This window comes from Microplitis mediator, chromosome 2, assembly GCF_029852145.1.
Source record: "Microplitis mediator isolate UGA2020A chromosome 2, iyMicMedi2.1, whole genome shotgun sequence".
NCBI classification, from domain to species: Eukaryota; Metazoa; Arthropoda; class Insecta; order Hymenoptera; family Braconidae; genus Microplitis; species Microplitis mediator.
The window spans coordinates 9,216,519-9,228,778 of NC_079970.1; positions in this window are offsets into that span (position 1 = coordinate 9,216,519).

Sequence of the window (12,260 nt, forward strand, 5' to 3'; positions counted from 1 at the left end):
AATTTACATGGCACCATCTCACCACGCGAAGGGATGAGACAGCGTCGGAGCATTGTAATTCAAGTAATGTAAGCTTTATGCAAAATACATGTTAGTTAGAAGTGCAAGAGATAGAGGTTCCACATCCCTTCTTCTTCTTCTTCATCTCCTCATCCCTCTATCCACTTTCATCTCGCTCTTGATGTTTCATCTCTTTCTCTTTCTCACTTTACTACCATATCTCACTTACTCTTGTAACTTTTCAAAGCTCCAATTCTCCCAAGAGTATACAGGACTGGCTGCTGGACAAGGCTACTTTTTGGTCCTCTCATCCTTCTATTACGAAAATTTACGAAACACTCAAGACGCGCTTGCGTGTGTAGTGCGTATATATAAATACATATAGATATAAACTTACATTTTCCACTGGCAACACATATAGATCTATATATAAGATAGACCCGAGACTTGTGGGCTTGTCGAAAATAAGGCCTGGTTGTGTTAAAGTTTCTCTCTCTCCCTCTATCTGATACGTTCATACTGGCACTTTTCTCTCTTAACTCGTTTTTCTTTTTTCCCTATTTCTTCTTTTCGTCCTACAGCTCTTTTTTCTTATTTCGTATTTTACTTTTTTATTTTTTTATCATTTTGCGTGTGTGTACCCAAGCGTTTCACTACCCTTCAGCCTATAGGATTTTCTCTACTGCCTCACTCACAGTTTTTTACCCCTACATCCTCTTGACCAAGGGTGGACCAGCAGTGGCAGTGGCAGTGGCGTAGCTGTAAGTTTTAAGAAAGTTTCATGAATATTTTAAACATTTACCAAGTAAATGTACTGTCGATTGGACCGTCGTATTTCTTCGCATGGACGACACTAATCGGTTTTAAGGGATCGTGATCAGGAAACATTTGTAGTCAAGGGATATATATATACATATATATATATTGCTAAATATTATTCTTTTAGATAAACTAAAATATTACAATGAATTTGATTTCTATAAAAATACAAAATAAATATTACTGATATATATATTTATTTATTTTTCGTTCTTAGTAATACTTTTTTTTTATATAAAAGTTTAATATGTTTTATGTTGGTGCCAAAAGAAAAGAGTTAATATTATGGTAATGGTAATGAGTACTTTAAGGGTAAATTTATGTAGATTAGTTAAGGTAAATATTTGATAAGACTCATGTCTTTGCGACGCCAATGGCTAGCAAGAGGGTGTTGGCTGGACGTTGAGGTGAAGGGGTTCTTTTGCTACATATATCTACTACTATACTATAGTAGACGCTGTCTGTAACACGCGAAAATTCAGCTACTATATATATATATAAATAAATATGTAGTTTGTTGAAAAACGTCCGAGTAGATTCTCTGCTTCTATTCGTAAATAAACGCGTCTGGATTTATCTCATTTCTTCTTTTCTTCGTCTTTTCAATTTCAGATGCCCATGATGAAAGTCACCCTGTGTAGACTGAAATTGATAGATAAAATCCAACGTGTGTATTTCTGAGAAGAATTTATTTTTAAAATTATTTAACTTTAAATCAACAAAATAAAAAAAAATAAATATTTTTATAACTTTGTCATCAATAAAAATATGTTTAGAATATGTTATAATAATAAATGATATATTTTTTTGTCTTTTTCTCTCTTTCTGTGGTATTTGTTTGGTGAATACAAAATATTTTGTAGTATCGAAAGTTACGACATGTCAAGGTAACTTTTGTGACCCTTCGTATTAGCACCTTAACCCTGAAATGGATGTTAAGGGAGAGTTTAAAGGTCTCTTGCGGCAGATCCACGTTGTTTTAGAACTTTGCTTTTAAGGTCAATGAAGAAATATTGCTAGTTGTCTATTATTTATAATTCGATGATTAAAGTTATTTATTAATTTTATTTATCTTCTTTCATCTAATCCAAGTTTATAATAATAAAAAAATTTTGAATAAACAACAACATATTTATGTACTTTTACTTTACTATTTTCCGAAATTTTACAACTCAATAATAAAAATAATTGACAGTAAACTTTATGACAAAAACATTGTAATAAAGCCATCGTTACTTTTTGAAATCTTACTTTGTTTTATAGATTGTAAAAAATATTTATTAGACACCAATGAATTTCGAAGAAGTGATCAATAACTTTTTACAATAATTCGCGTGACTATGATACTTCGGAGTTTACTTATGAGACTTGCGTTTCCTGAATAAAACTGAACAATAAAATATGTCAGTGCAATAAAAACGAAAAGTTTTTGTGGCGAAGATATTTAGAGCAATTATTAAAGAATTTACGGTTGACGGATATTATTGTTATAAATTTCTTTTTTTATCAAGAATTTATAAAAAAAAAAAAAAATATGTAACAGAATTCGAAGCAAAATAAAACATTATTTTTTAGACAAAAAAATTTTTTTTTTTTTTTTATAAATCCTTAGTTACAGTTTTTAGAAAGGGATAAGAGAAGTTGATCAACCCTAACAGTGCAGGCGATTTAAAATTTTCAGTAAAAAAAAAAACTAGGCCTGAGGTAAAATTGACTGCTTTGTCTAGATTGATCAACTTGCCCCATACTTTCTATGAACGAAATATTTTTTGATTAATAAGTTTGAATAAAATCACAGTAAAGTTGTTTTTTATTATTATTATAATTATTAAAATATATAAGATGATTAAAATTTGAGTTTTCTCAGCGTAGTAATAAAAAAACTTAATCTTGATTGTTCAAGTAAAGCAGCAAACTTGAGAGCACATGCAAAAGACGTACGCGATTAATTATATTGAAGTGGTTTGTGATACCACAAAATCCTAATTTGCATGTTGGCCAAAGTCTAGAGATGCTTTACCAGGTTAGGCTAACTCGGCGAGTTGGGGACGAGAGAGATGAAGAGTAGCGAAGCTTGAACTAAGATCGTGGAAACGACTTTCGCCACGGGGGTCGCTACACACCAGTACCTTTAAGAGCTGTTTGGCCAAGTTGCAAGCTATAGTAAACTAATATATATGTATATATGTATATACATATACATATATGTATATACAAAGGAAAATGAGCTGCTACGGAGATGAGCTACGGCTAGTTTTGACCCCCTCTTGGTTACCCAGAAATTATCCCTTATCTTAGCCCAGCAAGGCTGTTCTCCCGCGCCGAATCCTAATGCTCAATCTCAAGATAAACGGTCCCAGGTTATTAGAGGCAAGTTTTGTTCTATGTGTATGTATATATGTATGTATATATATATGCACGTAAGTAATATCCTTAATTCTCTCCATCTCGAGGAATTATCTATGTTCAATTTGAAAATTTCCCAAGTTCACCTATTTAAATATGTATATTACTATACCACATAAAATCAAGACTATAATAAGATTCAAATATAACAAATAATCAAACATACATTAATAAATTATAAAATAAAATCTGCAATAAATTAAAAAAATTTTTTTTCGAGAATTTGTTCTGATGTTATTTACACGTTATTTGCTAGACTTAACTATTCATTATTTTATGGTGATATTTATATACTTATATTGTTAGAAAAATGTTTATGAAAATTATAAAAAAAAACTCACTTTACAACTAATATAGTCCAGTTTTTCTTTAATTTTTTTATCTAACTTGAAGTATATATTGACAGCTGGCCAGCATGAAAATAACGTGAGACGCTTGACCAGGCTTTCCACGAGAATTGCAAATCGATCGAAACTCTCTTCTTCTTCTATACTAGCAGTCTCTTACTCAGTATTTATCTCACTTCTTCACACACTGTGTGCCAGACTGTAGAATATTTGCGACACGAAGATTAAACCACGCGTATATATATATATATATATACACTGCTTTAATATATGGTGCATGTACGCGTGAAAGTCCACACATACATATGCAAGTATATGAACCATCCTTATAGATATATATGTATATATTCACGAGTGAATCGCGCGTCACGTTCGCATACGCTCAAAGCTGCTGGTACATGCCAACGCGCCTAGAATGTAATTAAGATAAATTAGCGTTAAGGGGAATTGGGCTAGAGCTTCGCTTATTCATAGTAGAAAGCGACTTGCCCAGGTAGGGGTAGTTTAGTACTTGTGTTACTGTGATATAACTTCGGAGACAAAAATATATACATATATATACATAAGACTAAAAGGATAAAACAGGCGGAGGATGTATCAGGATAACACACATTTTATAGATGAAAGTTCTCAACTTTTTCGACCTAGTAAACATAAATCTATATATATAATATACTTGAACGTCTCTTGAGAAACAAGCAAATATATATGTATAATGCTTCAAAGTGTGAATTATCTGTTTCAGAAATGATTTTTGAAATTAGACATACTGGATTATCTTCTTTACCCCTTCCCCCTTCCCAAGTGAAAAAGTAAATATATTCTTATTTTAATCTCTATATAGTGGAGAAACGGAAATAAGCGCAGCATAGAGGTTCAAATGCGGTTCTAAAGTATACATTTATTTGCCGCCTTAGTTTGACGTAGAAATTGAGGTTCAAATTTTCGAGCCGGATATATGGGGACTATAAAATTGTTATCATTCAAAATAAATGGAAGAAAGTAAAATACGTTGTGATTGAAATTTTTATTAAGTCATGACTTAAAAATTACAATTAGTGTAAAAAAACAAAGTAGATAAACAAATAAATTTATAATTATGTATATGTTTGATATTTCAAAGTAATTTGAACTTATTGATATGATGTTTAAATTTAAGCTATATATTTTAATGTAATACTTTTTAATTTCAACGAAAATATTTAACAGTTTTGAAGAACAAACGACTATTGTTTCATTACATGTAATTCATTATTAACAAACACATGTATTATAAAATTCAATTTTCACAAATTGTCCCTTTTCTGCTCTAAACTCGTAACTCCTTTACAAAAGCACGCGCGATGTTCTCTTATTTAGTATGTATTAAAAAAATTGAACATATATTTTTGAGAAAAAAAAAAAGTATCGTAAAAAAATAAATACATCCATTTTAAATTATCAAGTTTTATAGTAAAATCAATGAGACACCGGAAATAGTATATATTATTTTTAAAAAACCAATTTCCGGACTGGCAAGTCAAGATGTATTTTTTATTAAAATGAGTTAACAATTTTTTCATCGATTTTATTTATATATTCTTTTAAGTAGGTTACAGTTCAACATGATTTCTCATATATTTAAGATACAATTTTAACTTTAGGGACGACCAGGGTATAACAGTCCCCCAAAGCTGCTAATAATTTTTTGGGGCTTTTGAGCACCGGGTACAAGTTATTTTGATCTATCCTGAACAAATCTATCATAATTTTGCTATAATTTAAGAAAAATAAATCAAATTTGTTTTCAAAATTTTGTGAAAAATCCATTGTTTCTGGGTATTTCTCATCGGTTTGACACTTATCGGTAAATGTATCTAACTTATCAAAATATGACAATTACAAAAAAAAAATTTTTTTTTGCTAATTTTTGCGGAAGTCCGTCGTGCCCCGGTTTCTCTAATATTTACATATGAAAGAAAGTGTAATCAAATTTACTGCAATTGGGAATAAATCTATTACAGTTTGTTACCACTTATCCCACTTGTTAGGAAAAATAACTTTTCGATAAATGACAGCTGTGGTTCTTATTATTCCACAATATAATTGAAAATATAGCTTTACCATTTTTTTTTTTAAGTATATATATATATATATATATATATATATATATATATACTAGCCCTTACCCAACCGCTTCGTTGAGCGTAAGTTTATCGGGCATCAAATATCATTTCTGACTATAAGTCCAACCGACTTGAAATTCGGTAGGGAAATTCTTCAGACTACATCATATTAACTAAAAACGGATATTGCAAAAATAAATTTCTATAAAGAAAAAGGGGGCGTCAAACTTGAAAACACTCAGGTGTTGCAACTATAATGGTGGATTCTTCTAAGTATAAAAGGGCAAAAAAATAAATGTTATTCCACAGTTTAAGTCTGTAGGTCTGTTAGTTAGATAACATGATTCTTTTCATCTTCGACGCCCCCGCAACGTCCTTGAAAGTTGATTTTCGAAAAAATATCAGATATGGCAAATTTTTCTTACAAAAAATTAAATAAAGTATTCATTTACCGCCGTGTATTCTACAATTTTAAATCCAGAAATTTCGATTCCCGCGTTGTCAAAATTGGAAAGCTTTCACTGTACACTGTAAAAATGACCGGGGTCCAAGCGGTGTAGGTATTAACATTGTAAGAGGTAGGACGTTCAACATTTCATGTAGAGGAAGGGGGACAAAAAGGGGTAGGGTAGGCAAAACGGGGTACCCCCAAAATTTAAAAAAAAAAAATGTTATATTTTAAATGATTTTTAAACATTCCAAAATCCTTTTTGTAAATATAAATGAGCGTCATTTTGAATTTTTTTTTTTTTGTTAAACTTTTTCAAAAGTCGATTGTCAGTTGACAAATATTAATGACTTTTGTTTTATAATTAAAAACTATTAAAAATTTGTTTTTCTTCTTTTGTATCCAATAATCATATAAAATATAATTTTTCTTCATGTAAATTACTTATAAAAAAATTAAAATTAATCACATTCATTTGAAATCCAGAATTTTTTTTTTTTACCTTTTGAGGGGGTGCCCCATTTTGCTCGCGAAAATGAAAAAAAATTTTTTTAACGGTAACTGAAAATTTTTTCTATTTACTTTGAATATCATTAAAAAAAAAAAGATGTAGTGTATTTGAGTCCTCGAAAACTTGGTATTCCTTTAAGTACCCCGTTTTGCCCCTCCCTCCCCTAAATTAATTTTCTAAATTATATTTTAAAAGTAAAAATATTATAAAACCCATCAAAATCTTATCTTATGAATTATGATATTCCATTAACAATTATTCAATGTAAATGTAAACGTATTGTCTGCACTAACTCTAGGTCGATAGCTTTCTTACCCCTTTCCAAAGAGAAACCATCATCACTAAATAATATCTTGCATGCCTGTTAGATGGTTCGGACATATCGAGGTGAAACAATGCCGCAGGGATGCTGTGTTGTTGATGGACGCTTCCGATAGGTAAACGCAGGCAACTCCGGTTTCATTCTCCTGTATAATCTATCCGTTATCCATTACATTATTTAATTAATCGTGTTATGATACTTGCAGCTTCTCTTACCTTTGTATTTACAATGCAAAAATATATGTGATTAATTGTAATTTTTATTCCAATAATATCTTGATGAGGTTAAATAATATTTCAATATCAATTTCGCTTCACACAGTGGCTAGTACCTTCGAAAAAATTTTCAAATTTTTTTATTTGAAGAATACTGAAAAATCACTATCCAAATAGTAAAAGAAAGTCAGTAGATGGCAGGATTATGTTGGAAATTACCGATAACGTAGAAATTTTTCAAATAAATTGACTAAAATTTTCGAAACAGTAATTTTGACTCAGTAACATATTTAATATTTTTTAAGGGTCGGCGTACTAAACGAATTTTCAAATTTTACTTTTCTAATTACGTTTTGAATAATTACGTCACTCGAATGATGAAAACCTTCCGAAAAAGTTTTTTTTCTCATTTTTTCGGAAGCTATAAAAATTTCTGTAATAACAGGAAAAGTAAAATTCAAAAATTCGTTTAGTACGGCCGAGCCTTAAAGAAAATTGTACTAATAACATAGTAAAATATATTTTGCTAAATTCGAATATTAACTTATTGTTTTTTAAAATTGAAATAAAACCAATACACACACGAAGAAAACGAGTCTCGACAATATTATAATGTTTAACATATATTAGTAAAAAATATTAATGCGTATCAATAGTTGCATTATTTTTATTATTTATTACCAACTATGTCTTAAAAATTACAAAATGGTAATTAATACTAAATATTTATCTGAAAAATTGATTTATTATTACTTTTTTAACTATTTCATTAATATTCTTTATTGATGAAATATTAATTCATATAACGAGAATATTAAATTATTACTAAACGTTAAGTAATAAATAGTTCTATATACGATTTAAAGATTTTTATTTTGTAAAAATATAAAAAAAAAAAATCTGCAAACCGACTGACCCTGCGGAGCAGCACCAAAACTTCTCACTCGGAATGAAAATTCCTTATGAATAGGTGATACCAGGATTAAATTTATTATTAAAATGTGAGTATCAATAATTAGGCTCACTTTTGTAGGTATATTACAGCAATTGACCCTCAAATACAATCGTGATTTTTTAATATTGGCGATAAATCGTTTGTTTACGTGAATATTTATATAAATATTATAGCATAACTTTAATTGTTTAGGTCTTAAAAAAATTGTGTTGCATTTAAAATAAATATTTAATTTTTTTTTAATTAACAATTTTAGTTTATTTAAACTTAATATTACATAATCTAACAAATGATAAATCATTTTTACATATCAGTGTTAAAAACTAGGTTAATTTCGGTGTCAGAAACTAGGTCTTCAAACATTATTTTTTGAAACATTAATTTGATTTATTAATTAGCTCCAAATAATTATTTTGCCCTCAAAACCTTATATAAAAATTAGAAAATTGTTTATTATAAGAAACACTATTTACGTAAATTGACATTTGTATTAGTTATCATAGAATAAACTCAGCTGTCACTCTTAAAGTGTCAGAAACAGGGCCTTTTACCTTAAACGGTTTGTAATTTGTCCAAAGCAGATCGATAAAATTAACGGCAGAAATAGCGTATACGAATATGTATTACAAGTTCAGAGACTTTCGTTTAAAGAAGACATACGTAGATCTTTGTCGATCTGCATAAATCCTCTAAGATTTACAAATATCCACGGAGATTCACATATATGTCTACGTATATCTATATGAATCTAATTTAGTTGATATGCGTAGATATACGTTGATTTACGTATATCAGCTACATTAGATCTAAACAGATCTACATAGATCTATATCGATTTACGTATACCCAAAACTCAAAATAGATATATTATCTTCGCGACAGGAAAGTCAACTGACTAAAAGTGAATTAGTGAAATCTACTGACAAATAGTGAATATTCACTATTTCAGTTTTAGAGAATAGTGAATTTTTTTTTTTTTAAATAACCGACTCTTATGGGGCTAGCTGGGGTGAATTGTACACTACGTTACTACCATTTACATGTTGAATAGTTTAATGAATATCATTGCATTTATATCCATATTCATTAATTTCGTTCAGATAAGTTATTGCTACTATATTTCGCAAAGTTTCACATGTTGAATATCATCAATTTCAACTAATAAACGTTAAACTAAAATTACTACAGACTCTATAATTCAAATCTATTCCTATGGATCACATAATTTTTTACCAGATCATCGTTATTTTGAAAATAAATTTAATTCATAGTTAAATTATTTTTTATTTTCGTGTCCAAAATTTTTTTTTATTTTTTCTTATTATTATTATTAATTTTTTTTTTATTTCATTTTCAGCAAATATTTTTTGAATATCACACGTCAGATCTCTAAATGAGATTGAAAGTCACGTATAGGGAGGGTGAATATGAAGTCGAGAACGAAACAGCGCAGAGGAAGGGAGAGAAAAATAAAAAAAGAAAAAATAAGTGACAGGGTAAAGAAGATTTCGTGTCAGATTGAATCAAGCTAAGCAACACCCAGTCGCCTCGAGATTTCTTGTTCTCTTTTTCTCTTTTAGCTTATTCACCCCCTTAAGCACTTTCTCGAGGTGGACATCGAGCTGACCGTGCCACTATCAGCCAGATATTCGCTGGCGTGGCGTTTGCGCCCCATTTTATTAAGGAAATCCGAGCGTCAACTCATCCTATTTTTCTGTTCTCTCCCCTTTATATTTGGCATGAACTTGGACACCAAAAGAAAGAAAGAAAATAACTGCCTAGCTTACTTGTGACATGTGCGAATCCTTGCGCTCACTCATATATGTCTAGTGCACTTAGAGTTTTTAATAATTTTTTTTCTCTTGTTGAAAGAATTTTTAAAATTTTTTTGCCTTGGAAAGAAATTTCATTTATGCAATTTTTTCGAATTAAGCCTACAATCAATTTATTTTTTTTTAAATTAAATTTAATTGTTTAGTACAATATTTTTACAAAATTATAATGAAATTTAATGGAAAATGGTAGAAATGTATCATTAGAAAATGTTATAACCACGTGACTAGTCTGAATAATGCGAAAAGTATGTGAACAGATGTAATGTTCTTAAAAAAGAAAAAGTTACCTTGAAAAAAGATTTTTAGAGATAAAAAAGCTAAATGAGCTGAGTATCCCAGAGAAAAAATTTGGTAAGTTGGAACAGTTGAGAAAAGCATAAGAGTAATAAAGAGATTGAGTTAGAGGGCTGAGTCAGTTCATGCAGTAAATGAGTTGAAATTTTAATCATTTCACTTGGACGAGACGTGCTTTTTGTACATTACGCTCTTCTCATTGACTTTCCTGCAATCTCTTCAGCTCAACTTTACATAATGTTCACTTCTATATTCTGACATTTTAGTCTGCTCTGTGCGTCTCTACTACTGCTGATTTAGCCTATAACTTAATGCATGGTAATAATTAAAAATGTATAAAGCTTTAATTATATTTTTCCAGTCAACAAAATAAAAAGTAAAAGTTATTAATACAATTTAAAAGCATGTAATTAGTATATATATCTCTCTTATATATAGGAGAGAGGGGGGCAAAACGGTGTACTTAAGGAAATACCAAGTTTTCGTGGACTCAAATACACTTCATCTTTTTTTTTTTTTTTTTAAATGATATTCAAAGTAAATAGAAAAATTTTTCAGTTACCGTTACAAAAAAAAAACTTTATTTTTGCGGACAAAATAGGGTACCCTCCAAAAAAGGTAAAAAAAAAAATTTTTCTGGATTTTAAAAGAATTTGATTAAGTTTAATTTTTTCGTAAGTAATTTATGCTGGCAATTCAAAAAAATTCCTTTTACACTCATTGTTTTATGGTTAAAAGATTTTTTTTTTTGAATTGCCAGCATCTGTCCAAAAATGGACCAAACGAAAACTTTATTTTTTTTTTTTTTGTTTTTGAATGTAGTTTTCAGAAAAAAATACAAAAAAATTATTCAGACGGTCCTTCTATTTTTAAACTTGATTTTTCGAACAAAATTCAAATTATTTCGAGGATTACCATTTAAATTTTTTGTTTTTATTTTTTTTTTTCCAAGTTTTAACGTTTTCTGAGCACTCTCAAAAATTTTTAGCATGGTGTTATGAGAAATAAGGCTAGTTGTAAAAAAATTTTTTTTTCAATTGGAAAAAAAAATATAAATCGAAAAAACATCACTCTGAAAAAATTTGAGGATCTGCAGAAAATGTCAAAGTTTTATTTAAAAAAAAAAAATTAAAAAATCAAAAATGGTAAACATCGAAAAATTTTTGATTTTTTCTAAAAATCTACAAAAAACAATGAAGATAGGTTGCAATAATTTTTTTTCAAAAAGTACATTTAAAAAAAAAAATTTTGAAAAAAAAAACGTCCCAATCAGTCGAATTTTGAAAAAGTTATAGCAATCTAAAATAAAAAAAGCCATTTTTTTCAAAAATTTTTAACTTTTTTTCGGTTGGGTGAAAAAATTTGAAAAAATTATGAGAAACGTTTTTGATGGGGTAAAAAAAGAGAAAAAATTTTCAGCCAAATCTAAAGGGGTCGATTCAAAAGTGGTCGGTTTGGCGTGGAATGCTCCATATATATGTAGTTAACAACTTAAATCAGATAAAAATATAAATATAGCGTATAACTATCTTTAGTATGGTAAAAATATAAATCTGCACTTTTATAAAACGTTTAAAATAACTTTATTCATTACAAATTAATTCTTTGTTTGAAAGAATTACAATTTATTGCTTGCAACCATACTATGGCTTGAAGGGGTGAGCGTTACTTTATGATAGCACCCCTTTAATAAATATTTTTTTTTGTCATTTTCGTATTCATTAAGAGCAAGTTTAGTTCGCTAGTGCAAATTTACTGACCAAGGCAAATTAGAATCATTACAAATATTGAAAAAAATTTGTTTTTTTTTTTATTGTTATTAAAAAAATTAGAGCAGTCTTATCGAATTCATCCGTATGATGCTAACAAGTACACAGTCGATTGGGAACAGGAAATATTAACATTAAGAAAAGCAGCTCATTGCGTTTGAATTGCTCGTCTGAAAAAATATGTACGTCAAAAATTGTAAGAACAAGTATATGTTTATACTTGAGTATCAAATT